Source organism: Epinephelus moara, chromosome 8 (genome assembly GCF_006386435.1).
Source record: "Epinephelus moara isolate mb chromosome 8, YSFRI_EMoa_1.0, whole genome shotgun sequence".
Taxonomy (NCBI): domain Eukaryota; kingdom Metazoa; phylum Chordata; class Actinopteri; order Perciformes; family Serranidae; genus Epinephelus; species Epinephelus moara.
The window spans coordinates 39,869,908-39,893,975 of NC_065513.1; the positions used below are offsets into that span (position 1 = coordinate 39,869,908).

General features: G+C 40.9%; 1 protein-coding gene across 3 annotated transcripts in view; it reads left to right on the forward strand.

The window, feature by feature from the left end:
• Positions 1-361: 361 nt before the first annotated feature.
• The window catches only part of rusc2 (RUN and SH3 domain containing 2), a 59,823-nt gene continuing 36,116 nt past the window's right edge, over positions 362-24,068 (forward strand). For all 3 annotated transcript variants that reach the window (XM_050051230.1, XM_050051232.1, XM_050051233.1), the window contains exon 1: positions 362-518. The gene's annotated coding sequence lies outside the window, so the exon portion shown is untranslated. The remainder of the gene's footprint in view (positions 519-24,068) is intronic.

Below are 24,068 nucleotides of genomic sequence, written 5' to 3' on the forward strand. Positions count from 1 at the left end.
GGGGAGGTGCATGTCAGGCTCTATGTCCATGCAGAGCCTAATTTGACATAGAAGAGTCCTGCATGAGCCCCCATTGTCTTCAAATTCTGGAAACGCCCCTGCTCCATTCCTACTTTACACATTAGGCCTCTATTATATATTTAAAGGGAATTTATTTCTGAAAGTAAATACTGTGACTACCAGCCCCACTTTCTCCTTCAAATAAAACCACCTGATTACTTCATAATTCCAGTTTTCCCTTCACCAAAGCTAACTCTGGATGAGCTCAGTGGCTTATTGAGGGCCAGCCGTCCCACCCATGGTTAGATAATCCAGTCTGGGACCAAGCTGTGACCTCAGGATGACGTGCCGCTCCGGCCCAGCCCATCCTGCGATGCACTGCCGCTGTCTGCCCTGCAGTCTCTGTCAGAGACGACAGTATTCCCACACGTCAAGGACTAACACCTCCAGCCCGGTTTATCTGCAGCTTCTCATGCTTTGTATCGACCACAGACCTGCTGCCGACCACCTGCGGCAAGGTGAGTGTTTAATTTCGGTTATTGTGGTGGTATTTGTTAGGCGGTGGAGGAGGGCAGGCGGAGGAAAACGGAGAAAGGAGGCTGAAAAAATGATGCCTCGGTCGGTCATAACGGGAAAGACGCAGGCTTTGCTTCCCACCGTTATGTTCCGCTCCTTAACATCCTGTCGTCTTTAAACAGACTGTCGTGTTAAATGAAGACGGAGCCAGCTGGGTCTGTGGCGTTATGTTATTTTTTAACGCAGTGGCACAAAGGCAGCGACACAGACGGTACCGGAGCGGTTTGACACATCACGGTGTTTCATCCTTTATATGCAGGATATAATACAGAAGATAAAATACACACCGTGACAGTGACAAGTCTTTATTCATTATGATGATATGAAATGGTTTAACTGTGCCACAGCAGCGGCCTGCATCCCAGTGTTATCACCATATTGACCCGATGTTACTGGAAACAACAGCGGCAACAACCAGCGTCAAGTTTGACACAATAAAGCAACACTGTTTCCGCTTTGACTACAAAATAAAAGCCTTTTATTTTTGCTACATTCAAGCGGAAGTCATTGTTAAAACTTAAATTGAGGGTTTAAAATCACTCATTGGACAACAGTAGAAAAAAAACATATAATATAATATAATATAATATAATATAATATAATATATCCTCCTAAGACCCTTTGTCTTCATAAGAGGACATCACATTTTGGGTTTACTTGACTTTATACTTTATTCAACTCAACTTAGACCTGTTGTCCTCGTTCGTGGACACTTTCTGTGCCATCTAGTGGCAGTAAGAGCACAGTACACTAATCCATGTAAAAACAAAATGGCAGCCATCTCTGCAAAGACAGTCTGCAGCCGATCCTGACACAAAATTTATGATTAATAATGTTCGTTAGGGTTGGATGATATAGCCCTAAAATAATCTCACGATATTTCAGGGTATGTTTGCGGTAACAATATTCTTGACGATATGTCAAATTAGTAAAAAACAAAATATATATGTTTTATTATTAATTTAAGAAAACAGTATTGCAACAAAAATAAGTGATATAGTTTTACAGTTTGCTTCAGATATTCAGTAAAAACAAAACTAAAATGATCTCTCGTTTCTTTAGTTTGTGAATAACAGTAACTCAGAGTGAGATTCAGCTTCTGTCACAATATTAATTGTACAACTAAATAAAATCTACCACTAATTGCACATTTAAACAGCTCCCAAATAAAAAAATGTTCCCTGTATATAATGAATAATTTTTAATTATTTAAAAATATAGAACAAAACATAAGTATCAAAAATTATAAACAGTAATGTCAGGATACAAACAGTGAAAAATAACATTGGCATCGTAAAATACTGCAGTATTTTATGTAGAAATCAAATAAAACGCAACAATTTGTTTTTACGGTAGAAAAAAAACAATAATTTATTTACAAAGGGGGAGATGCTAAGTAAATAAGCCATAAATAAATAGTTTAAATAATGTGAAAACATCAATGTAATCCATAACTGACAGAAATTGTCTAAAAATATGAACAAACTCTTAATTAAGGACTCCTGGAAATACAATACAGTTCATATTATCTACAGAATTTTTAGCCATAGATTCACTTTGTATAGCCACACTCCATTTGAATATTTTAAAGTGATAGTTTTTTTTAGTCATTCTTGTATAAAAGCATTATTGAAAGCATTATTTTTCCCCAATGTACACTCAGAGGCTTTTATTTTGAAGGCAGACTGGCTCTACTTCCTGGTGTGCTATAGTTTGTGGGTGGATTGTGCCGTGATGAGGTGCATTACATGCAGTATGGTGGAGATGCAGAATGGTCTGCTGCAATAAACAGCAATAATAATAACGTCATATTTATAGTATTAAAATGTTAGTTTGCTACATACTGTTGATTGAATAATATAAAATGGATCCTTCCTGTAAATAATCAAAGGAATGAATCATGTAATATTCTTTTAGGGCCTCACAGTGCTTGTGTTGATTTCTTAGAGACGTTACTCACATTACTATAAGATGACTGCAGTAGTTATTTATGTCTGCATTGCTTAGTTTGTATTGTATTTGAAAAAAGAATCCACGTTGGTACAGCATGTAGGTTCATATACAGTAGTGGGTGGTCTACTTACCTAACAACCTGATGGATTATCTCAGCAGGAAAGACTTAAATGCATGGTTGTGTAAACTCTTTGTTTCTACCTTGCTCTCTGGTCTTCAGAAGTTGACTCAGATGTGTTTGCAGACTGAATTAGCTCGTCAACCTGCTTACTTCTGCAGTATAATTATCACCCAGGTCTAACTTACCCGCGAGTCCCTGCCTGCAGATAGATACGAAGAGATCATACTAAAGTTGCTTTTGTTATTAGCTTTACTATTAAAGCATTAACAGTTACACCGGCAGTAGTAGTAGACCTTATTTGTTGAAAGCACGGGGCCTATGAAGTGCAGACAGTTGAGAAAAATTTGAAAATGAGCTCTTTTTCTCTGATTATTGGTTCAGCTAAGTGATTGTTTGGAATAAACTACAAATGTAGTGATACGATTCCACTGGAAAACATATGATGTCCATTTCCTGCAGAGACAAACTCTGATAAATGCTTGCTGAATGCATAGTAGACGAATATTACAACGGCTGCGGCTGTTGTACGTCGGCAAAAACCTTTGTGCAAAACAGTCCCTACGCTTAATCAAGAAGAGATTCACCGAACTCACAGATTAAAGACAGAAGGAGATCAAGGGAGAGATTTGAAGATCAGCGCACTTAGAGTGACGTTTAAAGGCACAATTTAACCCCAAACACCAAGGCACTGTTTATGAGAGTAAAAAATCACACAGATTTGACTCTGGCAAGGATGTGTTAGCAGAAGTGCAGTTATTATCAGATCAGTATGTTTGTTTGGGTTCCTCATGCTTAGCTAACACCTCTGTCGCTAAATCTTAAAGGTCAGTCTCACCAGTGTAAATGTCAGAGTCCAGATACTGACGGGTTCTCAGCCTTCAAACTGGTCATGTCTGATGATCAGTGACAGAAACAAGACAATATAGAAACTGACTTTGACACCTTTTCTTGCTTCCTGTAAGTAGGGCTGCACGATATGCACAAAAAATCATATTGCGATTATCTGGACAGATGGTGGGATTGTCATATGAGCCGCAATTGTAGTGGGAATGGTAATTTTTGCACTATTTTTCACTGAAAAAAATGATAAAGATGTGATTTTTGCTGACGTCTGTACCAAGCAAGCATGTTCCCCTATGTTTGGATTATGATCTGTAGGCGTGGCATCTCTGTAGCACCACAACATTTAATTTATAATGCTATATTGCGACTAGGGCTGCTCCCAGGAAAGAATTTTCTTGTCGACCAATTGTCGTTATTTAGGGCCATTAGTTGACAAGTTGCCCGCATGTTTACGATATTAATTTGATTATTAAATGATATATTTTTGGGCAGGGCAACACAACGGTTAATTAGTGGTTAAAAACAGCAGATTAGTTGATAATGAAAATAATGGTTAGTTGCAGCTCCACTGTCCACAGCCATGACTCAATATTTGGTCTGCAACTAACCATTATTTTCATTATCATTTACTGTTTTTTTATTAGTTTTTGGATCTATGGGATCAGTTTGCGTAAAATAATGCATTGCACAAAGTTCTAGAGCTCAAGTTGTCATCTTCAAATTTTGTTTTACCCAACTTTCGTCCTCACAGCTGATAATATGCAACCAGTGAATGTTTGCATCTTTGCTTTAACCATGACTTAAACATCATAGCTGTTGATTTTTAAAAAGATATCTTTTATTGAGCAGATGGATTCCACATTATAGTCCACGTCTACATTTAAGGCTCATTCTAGTTGTGCATGATGCCCTCAGATTAACAGGAGATCAATTGTTGTAACAGGCACAAAGGTAGAACTGAATAAGGTCGTGAAAAATTAAGTGCTACAGCTGTTGATTGACAGAAAGTAGCTGTGTTTATTCACAGTGAATGTTATTTACAGCAGCGGTATCGTAGCACAGTTTGATGCCTGTTTTATGCTGGATGTGTCTGCGTCACCAGTCAGTGAGAGCAGGGACCTGTGGGTATTGAGCTAATCGTCATGGCATTACTAAAGCCTGGACATCGTGGTCATGCACATGTTTTTAAACAACAAAAGATTCAGTGTGTCAGGCGCTGTGCCTGCGCTCAGTGCTCAGCTGCTCTTCCCGATCTTGGAATGTGTCTCTGTGAACGCGTTATGTAACCGAGGGCCTGCGGAGGCCACATGAGCATAGTTTCTGTGTGTGTGTTTGCATGTGTGTGTGCTGTGATTTAAATTATAGTGTGTGATTATTTCTGATTTGTAAAAGTATGCCGATATTGTGCAGGTTCTTTTGTGTGTTATCTAGTTTCCCTGAATAGACTTTTTCAGCTCTCTGTTATCTGCAGCTGCACTCAGTGAAAAAAATGTCACCTCACTGATTTGCTTGGCTCGTTTTGAAGGTTGTCCAATGTTGGAAGATTACATTTCATTATTATTGTCAGGACTTTTCAAGGCGTGCCAACATCCTGAAAGCCTTTTTTGTGTAAACTCTCAATTATTGAGTCACTTCAAACTAAAAAAAACATGCCTCACATTTTGTGCCTGTGTAACTCAGAGTTCGGACCATCCTGTTCCCACTGTTGCTGTTAAAGGGACAGTTCACCCCAAAATGAAAAGTACATATGTTTTCCTCTTACTTGCAGTGCTTTTTATCAGTCTAGATTATTTTGATATGAGTTGTGGAGTGTTGGAGATACTCACAGAGATGTCTAACTCTTCTTGAAAATAATGGAACAAGATGACGCTCCAAAAAAGTACATTTGAAAAACTAAACAGCAATGTTTCTTAATTAATCCAGATAATCCACAGACCTTACTGTGAGCAGTTTCATGTTGCAACTATTTTCTTTCCACCAAACTAGACCCGCCAACCATATCACTGAGCTTGCATCCACGAGTAGATGCACACTTCCTTCTGCATGGTATTACAGTTGGCGGGTGTTGTTTGTTTGAAAGAAAACAGTGAGATGTGGTTGTGTTATATTGGAGAGAAGGCAGACATCTCTCCGACACTCACGCCAAAACAATCTAGATTGACAAATAACACTGGAGAAAAAAATAGGCCAAAGAATTTGGGAGTGAGCTGGCCCTTTAATGCTATAAATACGTACAACATTTAAAAAACTGTCTTTCTAAAGTGTATCCACCAAATTAATGTGTAGGTTAAAATGTTAATATAAAGGGGGAAACTGGCAGGATTGGCACATTTATCTATGTGTAAGTTTATGACAATTGCTGTCATAATGTTTGTATAAATTCAGTTGTGTTTCAGAATGAATCCAAAGGTTTTCTGGTCCAGTTTTTTTTTTGTTAATATAATTGAGTTTCTGTTGAGCAATGCATTTAACTTCCAACAGCTCCTGTATTTAACTGAAACACCTCTGCTGCAAATGTCTCTTTACAGAAATAAGTGTTGACATTCATATAGACTTTTAAATAAAAAAGGTTTTTTTTTGACAGTGTAGCGGATTCAAAAGAGCTGTTTTAAAACCTGAACGTCAGGCAGTCCTCACAAACTTTTGAACCTCATATCGACTCTCCCAGTCAAATACTGACTTCACAGCCAGCTGAGCCCTCGTGCAGCTTCTGTAGGCCTTTGGTGGTTTGGCCTGGACATGAACCTGCTTGTGAGGCTCATGCAACATTTCTGTCACAGGTTTGTGAAAGTATTGCTGCAGTTCTAGGAGTTCCTCAGGGAACCAATCAGGATCCTTTTCTGTTTCCAATTAGAGAAAAGGCTGTGGATTCCTTGAGGTCATTTTGCTTTCTAGGGTGTGGTTAGGGCTGTGGTTTATCAAGTTTTCCTTTAGGGACATAATGTACAGTTGAAAAAAGGTAATAAATCGCAATATATTTTATTGCTATACTCAGCATATTGCAAAATATTTAAATAGTAATAATATTGTATGGTGACTTAAGTATCGCAATAATACCGTATCATGGATCCTCTGGTGATTTCCTCCACTGACACGTATTTTTACTCTAATACTGAACACATTGAGTCGATGAAAGTATTTAATATTTACTTCTAATGTCAAATTAATGGTTGCATCAATCAAAATGAAATTGTGTAACTGGGAGAAAACATTCAGCTTGATGAAAAGATTACCATTGTACTACTACTTTTGGTATTTGCATACATTTTGCTGCTGATACTTGTACTTGTAATGCAGTATTTTACTTTGTGGTATCTCCATTTTTACTTATAGAAAAGGCTTGAATGTTTCTTCCTCTGCTGGCTTTGTGATTCTGAATCAAAGTGCAGGGACATGACTGTAATTTGTGTGTCTGAAAGGAAAATAAATATGTGCATGGTGGACGTGATGTGCAGCTGCCCTTTATGAGACTTTTGAGACACACACACAGAGACAGACACACACACAGCTTTTGCCCTCCAGCTTGTTGTGGTAGTCCTGTTCCTTTCATGGCTCTGGGCCTGCAATGCTTCACTGATTTAAAGGCACCCAGTGAGCGCTGTGAGTCTGTGTGTGTGTGTACTTTTGTACATGTGTCTGTTGCAGCAGCGGATGAATGTGGCCTGGGCCTGCTCTGTATTTTCTGCTCATTTGTCTGACTGTGAAAGAGCACTGAGAGCTGCCGGGACACTATCAATATACTGTGGACATTTTCACTGTGCTGTCGGCTGGAGTTGAACAACAGTCTGGTAATTACATGATGACGGGTGGCTCAGCTGCTGAATCAGGGCAGGGATATGAAGGGAGAGGGAGGCGCAATAACTTTCTCTAGCAAGCACAACAAACGTACTTTAAGTTCAGAACAAATTTCAATATTTTGATTATATTTGAAAGTCGTAAAAATATAAATCCTTCAGGCCTCAAGCTGAACTGAATGCATCAGTGGTTCCTCATTATTTGGCTCCACGGACTGCGTCTCTGCTGTGTGTGCAGTTCCAGAGAAACATTCAGCTTGATTAAGTGATTAATACTCAGCCTTAGAGGATGAAGCATAGTGACAGACCTTTTCTACAGCAGACATTAAATCTTAGAGTTGAATAATCGATGTAATTATTGTCGATTTTATATGTTTCATATAATTGGCTGATGATCTGAAGATGTCATCTTGCTTGATGGACATTTTTGTAGCTTAAATGACTCATCCATTGATTGAAAAGTAGTCAACTGATTAATCAATAATGAAACTCACCCCATTAGTTGCAGCCCTAACAGCTTTCCATTTAGCTATGCTGATTGTGCGTATTGGATAAATGGAGAAGGAGTCACCATAGTGTTACTAGTTAGACCTGTGCTTTTTCTAGCAGACAAGTCACAATGCCAAATTACACAATTAATAATTTAAGTTTTTGTTGATTGTTGTTGTTACACATACAGTGTATAAAGTTTTGGCTTATGAAACAGTGCGCAGAGTCTGAAATTAGAGCCCGATAAAGGGTTGGCAGTGGCAGATAAAATAGTCAGGCCGTTCGCCACTTTGGTTGACAAATCTTTTCATGGGCCCCCTTGGCCTCAGTCCGGGGTCAGCTGTACCCGTTGACCCCCCTCACGGTGGGCCTGGTTGTTGCAGTGACAACACATGCCAGTGGGGCCGTAATGTCTCTCACACTCACTAGTTTGAGAATGCTATTTTGGCCTTTTCTTACCCTTACTTTCCTTGTTAAACAGAAAAATACAACTGTACACCAATTCAAGCCTCTGTCACCAAACTAATGCTGTGTCTCAAATCGCGTACTTCTTTATACTTAATATTTTGAGTGCATAAGTGCGTTCACACTGAGAAGTATGGAAAATGCAGTGCACTATGAGTACTCGAGTGGTGCACTCAAAGCAGTCAAGAAGTTGAATGTGGAACTATGGACACTTCTCGCCCTCAATGGTCGCCATCTTGGCAATGTAGCAGAAGGGGAGGGACCACTTTTCAAACTGGAAATGGCGGCCGAGGACTGTGCGACCGTTAACGTCACTGCATTGTACAAATGTAGGTTATACATGTGTGTTGCACTAAGCACCACTATACTGTTGTCGGGTATAAGCCAGCAGTATGTTTATTGGGTTAATTTAGCAGTCTGTAATGATTTGGCACCGTGAACGATAACGTGAATACTAATGCTAGTTTGCTAACTAGCTAATTTGCGATCCTCATTTCTGGTAAGTGCACAACGGCCGTGTTTGGTTTGAGACAGCACTACCCTGTTGAAATTTGCGCACTACGCCAGTAAGTACATAGTGCACATAGTATACTACATGGAAGTGTGCTAAGGGAAGTATGTGATTTGAGACACACTATAAGACTCATGTTACCTTAATTACCTCGTTAACTCGTTGTTAAACACACTGAATTCAAATTTGACGGAAGCAAAGTAAAACTCACCAAAACCGTCTTAGTTTGTCTTGTTAGTCATTAGCTCTGGTTGTTATGTGGCCCTTGTGATGCACTTTGCGACCTTTGTCTGCCAAAAGCGCTATATAGATAAATTTTACTTTAGGTACTCTACTTAAAAATTTCACTTGTTAAAATTAGTTAATCATAGCTGACACACTGTAGTTAAACAGAAATGATGTACATCTAGTTACAGATGAAAAACAAGCTGACGTACAATGATGGAGGGTGGTTAGTTCATGCAGAACAATCAAAACAGGACTCCTACAGAGTGTCCTATAAAAATGTTCACCATGAGACAGGCAGGAAATGACTCATTATTTTACTATAATTTAGAAAACATCCATAGCACACTCCTGAAATCATTTGTGGGTCAAACCAAGCCTGTGATCAGAAGGTTGCTGGGTCAACACTCTCCTCCAAGTCCTGTGTAAATAGCATTTAGTTACCTATGAGCAAAGCATATAACCCGTAGTGATGTGGTTCTATTGAGATGCCTTCTGCTGTTGAAGTGCTTAGAAAGAGCACAGAACCCTGCAAAGTGTCTCTGCAACAAAGTGAACCTGAGGCGGTACAATATTGGCTGATAGGGTCGTTCCTACAAACTGACTCTTAAACAAACTGGGTTGTGAAATCTGCTGCGTCCACCTACGCTAAAAGTGCTGTGGGACTGTGAGGCGATCTGGCCATGACCATCTGCAGTCCATCTTGGTTGGATATTTGTGTGTGCAGCAGCATGCGAGAAGAGAGAGGAGAGAGAGATGGAAGGAAGGAGGATTAGAGAGGCAGAAGTGGGCTAAGGAAAGACGTATTACACTGCAGTGCTCACAATGGATGGAAGGAAAGCAGAGAGAGCAGGGGAGCAGGGATTTAGTGAAGCTGATGGAGGGGGGGATGGGGGAGAGATGAGGGGAAAGCATGATGGATCGAAAGAAGGCAGGAGAGAGAGTGAGAGGTGCTTGGAAATGGACCAGAGAAAGAGGAGAAGAGTGAGAAGGACGGAGTCAGCAGAGAGAGGAGAGACGTGATGGCTGGAAGACGAGATCTGTAGCTTAGAAACAAGAGATTTGCCTCATCATGTTCTGTGTTAATGTAATTTGTGTATTTGTGTAAATGTAAACCAGAAGATGTGTAGCAGCAGTGTTGAATTATATTTAATTAATCCTTGTGGGAAAATTTGACTTCTACGTTTCACACAGTCTAATGATTCAGGTTAAGATAAAAACAAAATCTAGCTTACTTTTGGACTAAAACACTGCAGCAAAGGTTTCACTCAATAAACTTAAATTTATTTGACTTAATTGCAGCTCACTCTTTTTTAAAACTAACAGCCAGCCTCCACTTTTGAAGAGTTGTCGTGCTGCTACGTGCACAGCCTGCAGCAGCAGCATGTGAATAATTTTACTGAATGTTAGCACTCCAGACGGGCAAAACTAGCTTACGAGCGTTCCTCAACCGTCATCATCTGTTGTTTGGAAGTGTTTTGGATTTAGGAGAGAACAAATCATGTGCCGCAAAGCCACACGACTAACTTGTTAAACTCCCTGAAAAAACACCACATATTTCGGTATGATTAATGCATGAAGGCCAAGAAGAGTAACCTCGCTAACGTTCCCTCACTGAATTCCTGTTCTTGTCCAGCGTTAACTCAGACATCCACAAAAACATTGTACAACCTCTGAGGCTGAGAAATGAAGCAGTCTCTTAGTCAGATCTACCCCTCACTCTCTCGTTCAAATATGGTCACTTCTGGGTCCAAAAAACCAAGATGGCGTCGGCTGAATTGCCGAACTCGAGGCTTCAAACACCACACACCAGTGGAGGACGTCACGGTAGCTACGTCTATTATTTATACACTCTATGTGTACAGCACGTCATGGAACTGTGACCACTGAAAAAAACACGGCAGTGGATACGAGTCCCCACAGCTTTCAAAGACAGGTTGAGTTAGTTCGCCTGTATTTTGGGAACAATATTATTTATATTTTATGTATATGTATATAATAGCAGGGTGTAAGATGCAGGCAGGAACAGCGTACATGGGACGCCATACATAACCAAGTGGCAGGAACATCTGCACTGAGCATAGGCTGGAAGTCCCACTGTCAGAATGAAAGACACTAAGGTGGTTGAGAATGACCGAGCTAAGATCCTGTGGGACTTCCTGACAAACTGGTGATGGCTAACCAACTGGACATCGTGTTGATGGACAAACAACAGAAGAAGGCAGTGGTGGTAGATGTAGCAATCCTGAGCGACGGCAACATCAGGAAGAAGGAACACAAGAATCTTGAAAAATACCAAGGGCTGAAAGAGGAGCTAGAGAAGATGTGGGGAGTAAAGGCGACAGTGGTGCCAGTGGTGATCGGAGCACTCGGGCTGTGACCCCAAACTGGGAGAGTGGCTCCAGCAGGTACAACATCTGAGGTCTCTGTCCAGAAGAGTTCAGTCCTAGGAACAGCTAAGATACTGCAGAACCCTCAAACTCCCAGGCCTCTGGTCGAGGACCTATTGTAAATGCATAGTTTCTTGCTAAATTTACTCTCTTGTCCTTATGTGCATATTAAGCAAACAGACAGTGTCTGCCACGTCCCTCCTGTTGTGGCTGGATGTCAGCCAACACTTATACCTGTTAGCTGTGGCAGCACGGTGGTGCACTGTTACGCAAGAGTCTCTAAGCTCTTCAAGTTCAACGGGTGAGGAGGGAAACTGTCACTAAGCCTTTGAGGAAGCTGGGATCAAGGTTGTGTTCATCTTTAGCCCGCTGAGAACACACAGGTAGTTCAGGGGATTGACTCGTGTGTTCACAGTTTGTGACTCTTCAAGTAAAGGAACTTCACCTCAGCTCAGTTTATACGAGTTGAAAATCATCTTGCTTTGTGCCATTAGGTAGCATCATCACTTCCCACCAAACCTTGATTCTCATCATGTAAAATGCACCATAGGGTCAGTGGAGGATAGCGATCGATGGTGTAATTCCACTAATGACTCACCATCAGTGTGGTTTTTTTTTTACTGTTGTTGATGTAGCACTTTAAAGAAACCGTTTCAGTAAACTGAATCCCTTCCAGCTTCAGCAGTGATGTTTCGTAGCAGGCCTGGACTTTTGACCTGTGAAGGAGGCAAAGGGATGAGAGCGTTTCCCTGAAAGGATCAATAAGGCTTCACATTTCGCTGTATCAATGAGAACGTGGACATGAGTTCACACCAACATATTTAGCTCCACCTGTGTTGCCTCAAGGCGTTTAGCTGAACACAGAATAATCACAGTAAATAAAGCAGTAGTATAGGGAGACATATACAATGCTGCTAATCTCTCTTTGGGCATGCTAACAGCAAGCTTTAAGTTTGGCAACATTAATCTGTCTGTAGGTCAGGCTAGAGTGAAACAACTCCAATTCATGCATTATAATGAAATTTGGTAAAGACATGCATGTTCCTCAGACAATTTATCATAATGACTTTGGTGATCCCTGATTTTTCTCTGCCACCGCCACCAGCTGGTCAAAATGCCTCGTCCAAGAGATAGATTGAGACAGAAAACCTCTAAAATCAGCCACACTTCAAATCTAAGGTAGGGAGTTCTCTGGAAAAGGCAACAAAAACAAAAACACCAGACTGAAAAAGCATCCTCTTCCTGCAGCTCTCTCGTCTCTGTCTTAAGCCCCTCCCACCAGATGGCTATGGGTATATGTAGTAACCCGTATAGGTTTTATGTTGTGTTAATACCAAACATGATGCGAGTTTGAATGCTAGAATTTTTTGTGTTGACACATTAATAAGTTATGTCATGCACGTGTGAAATCGCTGAATGGATTAATGAACTTCCGCCAGTATGTCCTCTGTGTCATACGTCCCTGTAGGATCTCAATGCTGATTGGCTATTGCGGTGCAAATTGGTCACTAAAGTTTAGATTTTTCAACTCTAGCAAATAAACGTATGATGCAAAATCGCACTACTCGCTTCATTCGCACTGCTTAATTCTTATATTTCGCGTCATTCATGTCACGCCTTCTGTGCCGCCCTGCAGGAATTTGTGTCTTATCGCGTCTCTACATTAAATTTACATGTAATTTTCTTGTGCAGATTATTTTATTCATATGAGTTGTGAACACAAGTCTTTCAGTCATCCTGATCCTGATGCTGTTATATAGCAGCAATTCTATGACCATCACCATCCTGTTTTCTTTGCAAACTTGTGGCCTGTAAAGCCCTTTGAGACGACACACTGTTAATGAGGCTGTAGCTAACACTAACTACATGAACATAAACTTGAATTAGCTTGAATTAGCCTTTGGCTTTGGTTAGTAGAAGGCTAATCTATTAGCAACCTTTTCTCTCCATCTCTGAAATGCTCTGCCGATACTGACACAAGGTTTTATTATTTTTATTGTCCGACTCACTGTTTTGGGGTTGTCCAGCCATCCATTCGTGACCTCGCAAAACATGTTTTTGGTCATAACTCAAGAAATCTTCCGCTAATCATGACAAAACTTCACACAAATGTCCAATACAACAAAATGATGAAGTGATGACATTTTATATCCCAAAGGTCAACTTCACTGTGACATCATAATATTTTGCATAAAACTCTTTTCTGGCCATGACTCAACATCATGTCTAAGGAACAGAAGGGGAGACATTTGGTCAGATCCTGAATTGGTGACTCTAATCTTGGGTGTCCACCTTAAAACTGTGCTGATGGTATAGATCTTCTGTGCTGTCAGGCTGAAGACGTGTTTGAAGGATCCATGTTTTCACAGACATGGATGTAAACTGTTAGAGAAACTTGACTGGTGCGCGGGGCGTTAATTGTAGTCTTTGGGTTGCTTTGCAGTGTAGGCGTTTGTTGACAATGCTGGAACAGCAACTTTCACCATCTGAAGGAACATGCGTGCACAGAGTCAGTAGAAACACTCTCTCTGAAATGACATGTGATTGGCCAAACTCTCCTGTAATGGGTCAGAATTGATAGAATATAATATGCTTAAAGGCTGTTGAGGGATTTCTGCCTGTGATGCCCCAGAAAACCTGCCTACCCTGCTTTAAGATTAAGGCAAACATAACATACTGGTATGGGAATAGTATGCATTCATTCAGCTCAAAGCACAGCCGAGCCTAAGCATAGGCTAGCTGAGGGTGACAGATAGACTGATGAAAACTACTGTGAACTCAAGTCTGACAATGTTGAGCTGAGCCTGACAAGTCTGAGTTGTCCTAAAATGGCCACCCTCTTGATTTACTCAACAGCTTTGCCTTTTCTCCAGTGCCTTTATCAGTCCAAATATAGCGGAGTTGTTCCTTCATTTATTTATCCATCAAAACTCTCAACCATCTATTAACATCACACAAACACATTATTTTGTTGTTTTACAGTCCTGTTACAAATAAAGAAAATGTAATATGCTATAAATATGATAGAGAGGCATTTAAATTGTGTATTTTTATCCTGCTGTTGTGTCTGGTGTTGGTGGGAAATTTCCACTCTGCATTCATGGCTCAGTGTACCGTGACATTGGGTCATTTCCCGGTTGTTTCCTATTTTTCTTCCCCACTTATCTATCGACATTTCCTTGTTAGATAAAGACTAACTGCTTAACAAATTGTGATTCATTGAGCTGTAGGCAGAGATGTGAGACAAGCCCAAGGTCCCAAGGAACCTTCAGGGTTGTTTGGTTTCAGCATTCCTCCTTTTTAGCTCTCCCACTCTTTTTGTCAGGCTTCATTTGACGCTGCTGTGAGATGCTGAATGTGTGCAACAAACAAAAGCTCTTTTCATTTAGTTAGCAGCACACTCACACACACACACACACATACACACACAGAGCCTGTAACTCACCAAGCAGGCAGCTACAGACAGCAGCAGTGGTGCAAGAGATGAGAGGGAAACAGAGACTCTGAACAGAGGATAAATGAAAAATGAGTTTTCAGAGACGGTGCTGTTTGTTTCACTGTAAGTGGCTTAGTATCGTCATCATCACTGAAACCAGGATTGGTAACCTGAACCAGCAGGAAGCCGGTAGTAATAAAATTTGAGACCTATCTCACCAGTGTTTACAGCATTAAATTGATATGAAGAAAACAAGACTTGCAACAACTCAACCAGGACAAAGAGAAAACCTCCACGATGGCTGCAAAATGTCTGAAACTAACTTCTTTTATCTGTTCCTACATTAAAAATTAGCTGTTTTTTTTACACATGTTAAGGTTATAGTAACAGTGCCCTATCTAGATGACAGTTTTCCTCTTTTACAAACAAGCAAACATCCACTTAACATCTAGGCTTGGGTGGTATCTATTTTTTCATACCTTCCAATTATTTCACCGGGGTATGTGGAATTTGACAATATGTGTGTTAAAGAAAAATAAAAAACAAAACATAAAGGCGGAGCTGCTGGTGATTGAAGTCATTTCAGCATGCATGATATTGTCTAGCGTACAGTGTACGTTAAAATTTTCCAACTGGCTGCCGTCAGCCTAACAAACAGTGATCGCTGATATATTTGCACAGATGTGTGTGTAGATGTGAAAAGCTCTACATGTTGTCTCTTACTGGTGTTACTTTTTGTGAGTCCTGTAACATTATCTCGAGTATCTTTCCCCTCCGTATTTTCCGGCAATCCCAATACTTGGAGATTTGGCGTTTTGTACGGGATTCCAAATCTTCCACTTGGGTTTTGAGCGCTGTATTCTCCTCTATCGTTGATCTGAGGACGGTCTAAAGTTCACTCACATCAAGTTTAGGGCTGCAACGATTAGTCGACTAATCGATTAGTTAATTAAAATAATCGGTGACTATTTTAGTAGTCGACTAATCGGTTTGAGTCATTTTTCATAGAAAAGTACTTTAAAAGTACCCCAAAATACTCTTATTGCAGCTTCTTACGTTCAAATATTGGTAGCTTTACACACTCTCCCATGACAGTGAACTAAATCCCTTTGGCGTGAGTACGAAACAAGACATTAGATGACATCATTTTGGGGTTTGGGAGAGACAGACCAACATTTTTCAACATTTTAACACATTTTTCGCTAAAATGATTAGTCGACTAATTGAAGAAATAATCGACAGATTGATCGACAATGAAAATAATCGTTAGCCCTAATCAAGTTCAAGCTGCGTTATCCTGTTGCTGTGGTCAGTTAGGCTGGTCTCTGAGGACTGTATTGGTTCAAAGGAACTATTTAGTAGAACTGTGAGTCTGCTGGTCGTACTTTTCCTCCATTTTTTAAGCTCTTCCATAAGCTTTTCCGTTGTTAGTGGTGGTGCAGCATTGTCCGGGATGTTGCTACAAACATTAGTGCTGCCGTTTTGGGCTTTATTTGTAGCCTTTTCGCCTGTCTTTGCTGCTCTGCTTATTTCACCTCTCAAGCGCAGTAACTGCATTGATATGAGGACACAGTGTTTGATGAGAACTGGTATTTTACGAAAGGGTTGTGCTGAAAGGATGTGGAGCTCAGACCTGGGCCTTAACACCACATTGCTATTGCGTGAAGTCCCTGTAACATTATCTCCACCACTCGCAGACGCCATCTTTCTCAGCTCAGTGGAATCCCACCGGTACACACTGACCCCTGGTGGTGCGTACTGTATACTACAATACATCACATCAATACAGCATCTCCGTATCAGTTTAACCCTTTGAACTATGCCATAGAAACAGTCTGCCAGTGCATATGTTGGTGTGAGAGACCAAGCAGTGAGGCAACAAGGACATAGGAGTTGTTTACAAAACCGTGGGTTTTTATGCACCCCAAATAATGCATGAAAAATTACAAACCTAGAAATGAATAACTAGGCCTATAAAAGAGTTCCAGTGAGCTGGCTCCAGGATTTAAGAGTCCTCAGCCCTCAGCCACGCCTTTTGCTCCACCAGGAAGGAACCTCCCCAAACAACCACACTAACTCAAACACAAAGGAACAGATGATTTTTTTTATTTTACTTATTTTCCTTAGGGTTATCTGCATCATATGGACATTGTAAATTATTTAAAAAATGTGACAGATGGTAGAATTCATGAGGTAATTTATGACCCACTGCCGCTACTCCCCCTATTCCCCTGAGTCTCAGTGACACGAACAGGTAGCATTTAAGTTGACAGCTCAGTCACTGAATCAAGGATAAGTGAATAAACAGATGTGTCAAATAGAGGGGTAATACTGTATCATGATGTAAAATATTGGTATAATTTGATTAGATTTTTAAACATTTGTAGCTTGAAATGTTTGTGCTTAAAGTACCGATTAATGGGGATAAATGTGCAGAGAATATGAGTCTGAATGTGAGTTATGATGGTGGAAATCTCAGGGCAAACATTTGTGTAGTCAACAACCTTCTCCACCATCCTCAGATAAATTACAGCAATTTCCTGCTGTGGTGTAATAATAAATTGACTTACTGCCCTTTAGTATTTTGGAATTTATCAGCTATTGTGGCTTCCACAGAAAACGGTTGTCTCCTTCCCTTTAGTATTACACAAATAGTCAAGAGATTGCATTCAATAAGCATGAGTCTCAGTGTGAGTGTGGACTGCATCCATCATCGTAATTGCCATCTCCCTGGCTGTGTCGTCTGTCTCTGCCTGGGTGTGCCTCCACTCGGATACCCTCCTCCCTCCCAGGCTCAGACTTATTCCTGGAAGTACAGCCCTGATGATATAAGAGGGAGGATGTCCTTTGTTACAGCTTTGCTTTCCTTTTCCCCCCTCAGCGTGTGTGTGTTTCATAAATAGGTCAATTTCCCACCCTACTCTCCCAAATGATGACATACAATAATGTGGGGTTTCCAAAGAACCCATTAAGGACGTGTTTGTGGAGAAAAATCAAAGCTAATTGGCTCTTAGAGGAGCCCTCAGTGAATCCCTGGTTATCAGAGTATTGACATGGATAAAACCCTGGTGGCATTTCTCGCTTTTCTCCTTTTCTCTTCTCCTCTGAGTCGTCTCTGTTTGAACGGAGAGCAGCAGGCAAACCCAGTCTGAAGCTGAACAGGACCAGTGAGGGATGTAGGCTTAAGATATGTGCTTAATCCTGTATTTATCTTTTTACATTTTGCAATTATGGCCCAAAAGACATCTTACAACTCCAAGCCAAAAAGGCTGGTAAACCGCAAATAAATCAGAAGGAAGTTCATGCGAGGAGGAGAACATGACCTCTATATGGTAGTTAGTGGTCAGTCAAAGCAGCTGGTTGTTTCTTCAAGCTTAAAGGCTTCAAAGTCGATGTTTTCCAACATGTTGCTTTGGTCTGGATCCATAACTTTCCATGTTGAATTACTTGTACTTGTACTTGTAGTCCCATTTTGTTCAAGAGAACATTAGAGGTGCTCTTAAAGTGGCAGTCGTTGCCTTTCGCCCACTCAATTCAGTTGTTTCAATTCAGTTTTATTGATATAGCCTAATATGCCCCAGAGGCCTTACCAACACACAGCACTCTCTGTCCTTGGACTCTCACAGCCGAAATGGAAAAACTCCCTGAAGAAACCCCAGGAAGAGCAACTGAGGAGGGATTCATCTCTCAGGACAGTCAGATGGGCAATACATGTCGTATGTACAGAACAAATCAACATATTAAAATTACAGACCAAGCTAACACAACCTTGAATAAGTTATCGTGGCAAAGAGTCTGTTTATCCATCTAACAGACACAGGAGGAACATTAACACTAATTTATGTTACAGTTTACTTTTTTTTCTCACTTTTTACCCCCGGTTTGGTCTCCACCACCTCCTTTGAGAAATGTCCATCTCTTAACTGATAAGCGTTTCACTATGTTCAGCAGCTAGCTCCTTTATCTGTCGTAAATGTCTTAAAACATCCCAAGGGGGTTGATCCTGTTTAAAATGGATCTTAAATAAAAAGAACTATAAGAGCTAGAGCATTCAGTCTTTTTGCAACAGAAAGCGTAGACTTCCATCTTGCGTGCCATCAGTTCAGTTCAGTTATTATGGTTTATTGACTTACATAACCTTTTGCTTAGGTTGAACACATTTTGGGGATATGAAGCATTTGAAAATACTTCAAGAAATGACATTACAACAAGCAAAAATATTAACATATGCACTCAGGGACCAGTTCAAAGGATGAACTTCATGTATCTGCCGCTTGGTGCTGAGCAGCTTGTGTGTGGTGGGTTTATCAGTGCGTTTTTGGCAAATACAGCAGCCTGCTGCAGCAGCAGACAATGCTGATTAGAGTAATGTGGCTGAATTAAAAATCACAAAGTTGTGAACAATTAAACGAAAAGATTGAGCTGAAAGATGCTAAAAACCTCTGCAGAAAAAAGGACAGCAAAATTCTCCCAGAGTAGTGTGTGCATTTGTCACCACAAACAATTATTTTCCACATTGCATAGTCATTTAATCCTCTTTTTTTTTTTTTTTTGAGGCTTTTTTGCCTTTAATAAACAGGACAGAGTGAAATGGGGAGAGAGAGAGAGAGAGAGAGAGTGGGGGTTGACATGCAGCAAAGGGTTGCTGCGACCGCTACAGCGGGGCATCACCTCTATACATGGGGCACCGGCACTATCCACTACACTACTGACGCCCCAGTCATTTAATCCTCTGTTAATATAAAAGTATTATTTAGTGCAGCTTTAAAGGAAAGCTTTGCAGATTTCATACCAGCTCTGTGTCATCGTAGTGTGGGCAGCGTGTGTAGATGAACCATGCTTGGCCTCTTCCAGTGCTGCCGGTGTTTGGAGGTCCGCTGGGTGAGGTGAAAAGCGTCATCATGACGTGTCCGTCCACCCAGCGGACTTTTGTTGGCAGATAGGCAGGGAGCTCCGGGCACTGGCAGCACGAGGAGAAGCCAAACAAGTTTCTGGTTGATACATATCAGCTGATACTCATGCCTGAGTAAAACTGCTGATTAATATTTTCTCTGAGAACAAACTGATGAAAAACAGTGTGAAAAAATCAGAAATCAGTATTAGGTTAATTGCCTTTGTGTTTGCTGCACAACAATAAACATAGTAGAGAAATAAAAGCAGAAGCAAATCTGCATCTGCAAAGTGTATCACATCCAGAGATAAAAAGCAGCATGATGAGAAAAACAGCGTGCAAGTGTCAAAGACCAACATTAATGCACAGTCTCAGTCTGAAGGCATTTTGGTGCCTCTTTTTCCTGTTGCTGGTGTCACCACACTGGTTGCCATGGAAACATCCATTTGTTTTTGTCACACTCATCATCTCTCCTCCCTGGACTCCTTCTGTGGTTGTTTTCTCACACAGCATGGCTCTCCCTGATTGGCTCGCTGTAGCTGGGGTTTCTGATGTTGTGTGGGAAATGAGATCTGATTGGCCAGGCTCAGCTCCTTTGTTCTTGTTAACCAGTTATCCGATCTGGTCCGCTGTAATCTGGTAATAACACAGATCTCAGAGCTGTTGTTGTTGGACAAGCTCGACCTACTCTGTGAAATGCTCTTTGTTGACTGGTGTGACATACAGAAGCTGCTGAGGAGCAGATAATTAGATTTTTAGAAAGTACACTAAATGTAGAGGAATGTGCCATAGATGCAGGGTGCACGCTGTGGTTTTGTCTTTGTCTTATATTCAGATATTTTTGATAGTTTCCTGCCAGTGTATCTGAATGTTCAGCATGAAAATGCCCCTTTATTGAGCCGTGTCCCTGGATGATGGATGGTTCCTCCCACTGTTGCAAACAAGGGAGCATAATGGCCGAGTCTGTTCAATGGGCCCATTCACAAGTTTCTCTGTTTCAGTTTCTGTGTGTGTACTTGAATACTTGAACAGTCTGGTGGCCCATATGCATCTGTCCACTGTGCTGCTCGCACCATGCCACACAGCGGCTGTGATTGATGTATGACATCATGTATCAGGATCATGTTTCCTGTAGGAAAGTCAGTGACACATTCCTGAGGTCATCTTTTTGCTCAAATTTGCCATTACTTCACTTTTAGGAATGTTTTACCATAAAATCCAACTCATAACAACATCATTAAAGTAAAATTCAGAATAAGTGAGTCAATCAGAGTGAATTAACGCTTGTGATAAGATGAACCACGCTGAATAAAAGGTCATAAAAGCTATTAAATCTTATCAGGTGTGCGTGCCAAAGAGTCATCTTTGTCTCTCTTGATTAAAAGGTCGAGGGTGTCATTTTATTACCCCCATTAACACGGTGATCTGTCAGAGGCTTGAACTGCTATCTGAAAATAATATTCCTGACCAAAATCTAAGAGCAGTTTCACTGACATTGTTTTTGGTTGCCAGCTGAGGTCTTTAGACAGTTGTAGTCCAACCCACTTAAGACAGGCTGATCCCTGTGTTTTTCCAAAGCAGGGCAGGTAAAAGAAGTTTACCTGTTGGAGGTGAGCTGTTTGCAGAGGTGCATTAAGAGCCTGTTGTCTGCAGCTCTTCATCAACTTCTCACTGGCTGTTTCTGCTTTCACTCTTCCTCCCTGCCGCATATTTAGACTTGACTTTATTGAAGCGAAGCTGCTAGCAAAGTTCTGCTAATTCAGTGATGAACACATTGAATTTCCTGTAGATTCTTCACAATAAAAGTCATGTTATTTTGTTTTGTATAACCTTTCATTGTGAAGCAGCAAAATAAGGAAATGTTGAGTTTTCAAGCAGCAACTTCACACAACTGCTGATACGACAGATAGCAAACATGAAACAGTAAAATAAAGCAGATATCTATAGTAATAACAGGACGCAGGAGTGTGGGCGGCCTCGCTTTTGGACTTACTCCTGAGACGGTCCATCTCCGGCACGGTTTAGCGTGGCACAGTGCTTCTAAACTGACAATGGAAACAAAAATCAGCGCAGCATGGCTTGACTTGGTGCGGCCAAAAAAGGTAAAAATTACCTTTTTTATCAGTCATGCTATGAAGAAAACTTTGTCTTCTTATGCATCGAACAACACCGTATAACCGTGCAGAAGGAAGCGTGCATGAACTGCCAGCTCCACCAAGCTAGCTAACGTTACACAAGCCTCTCGTCCATGAGTAGATGAACGCCATCTAGTTCCATTATGTTTTGGAGAGAATGCACACATCTCTTTGGCCAATATCTCCAACACTTGGCAACTCACACCACAACAATGTAGATTCTTAAATAGTACTACTGGTAAGAGGAAGAATATGTAGTTTGGTTCTGGGGTGGACTGTCCCTTTAAAACGATGGAGGCCATGGTGTCAGTGTTGTGGTAAAACTGGAATTTCCTTGTGGCTGTACTTTTGGAGAGTCAGACTGGTTCGAGCTGCCTCTCCACAAAACCTTGGAAGATTAGATGGGACTGTTGCTTTGTGCTGACAGAGGGAGGATGCAGCTTCTTTCTCTGCATGTGTGTGTGCTCATGTGGTCCCACACTTGCTGTGTTTCTCTGCGTATTTTGTCTGCAGTCTGGCTTACAGAGCTTTGTACCAGAAAACAGAGAGCAAACAGTCTGATCCACTGTGGAAAACACACACATACATTCACCTCAAAATCCTTTGTGTCCTAACTCATGAGTCACTCACTAACATCACAAAGATATCCACAACAACGGTAGATAAAAAGACATAAAGCAAAAGACGGTGAGACAATAGAAACCGCAGACAGTTATGTTAGCAGCCTACAGTATGTTAATGTCCGCCCAACGCCAGCAGCCTTTTCTGAACTCACATTACACAACGTAGCCTGCCTGACCCTGCAGCTAATCTCTTAAACCAATTTTAGTTTCCCTTGTCTGGTGTTAACATGCCTGCACTCTTCATCTGAACCATTAAGCTAATCTCATTAATGCCACTTTCCACTGACAGGAGTCATCAGGCTTCAGATAAAAGTTATCTTGGTCGTCTTTTTTTGTACACGATTAAAGGGAACGCAGATCCGAAAGTATTACTACTGCTGGCTTTGGATGTTAATTGCAGTTGGGTTGGTGTTATGTAACAAGAAGATCTCTGACTTCCTTAATGATGTCAGGTCACTAAATTAGTAATAGTAGAATATCAGGCTTTTTCGTAGATGAACTGGAAAATTGACCAATGACTGCATCAGTGGTGACCAAACATCTGTCTATCTCATGCTCCATTTTACCTTCACTCATGAGCAAGATCCCGAGATACTTGAACTCCTTTGCTTGGTGTAGTAACTCTCTCCTAACCCAAAGGGAGCAATGCAGCTGACCGATTAATTGACTAATTGTGTCAGCGCTACTTTAATTACTCTGAAGGTAAAATTTTTTAATTTTTCTTAGTCCTGTGTGAAATGTTCTTGTCCTTTATGTCAAGCTTTAGTCTAGGCTCTTTTTTCTACAAGTTGTGTCCTGCTGGTCCATCTCCTACGCATGTGTTTGGAAATAGATGTGCGAAGATTTTCTTTGCTGTGAGCTTTAGTCGACTAAAAGTCTGGGAATATTGGTCTTGTCTTAGTCACGCAATTTGTGAGTGGAGGTAGTGCATCTGGGTGTGGAATCCAGCTTTGCGCTGCCACCTCATAAGGATCTATGTTGTTTACCGGGATTAGTTTGCCCAAATACTGTTGCTTGACCCTGTGGCAAAGGTAACAGCAAGACACACGATGGTGTTCACATCCAAAAAATGCGGAACAGTTCAGTCGATCTGGTCTGGCCAAAACCAATAAATGTAGTCAAACTTATTTCACATATCTGACAAAATCATAGATTGAATCATTACTTGCCCCAGTACAGTTCCACGTTGGCATTTCCCTTGCATCTCCAACTGATGCACATGTTGACACACACACACACACACACACACACACACACTGCCTCCCCCACACTGCTTCACTGACATTCGTGTCTGCTGACCAGTCTATATGTCGTCTCCACTTTCTTGTCAATGAAAATGGAGATTTTACTAACTTTATAACTACGTCGTGTTTTTTTTTGTCAACTAAATTACATATTAACGTAGCCACAGTAAATGTTTAATGATGCTGGTGCCATCTTGTCATCATCTTCAAGGTTGTTGATGAACATATAAAGTCATCTTACTATATAATGACGAAAACTCTGTCTGTGTGTCTGTTCCACGTTTTTCTCCTCACTGACTTGGTCAGTCCATGTGAAATTTGGTACAGTGGTAGAGGGTCATGGGAGGATGCCAATGAAGCAATATTACATCA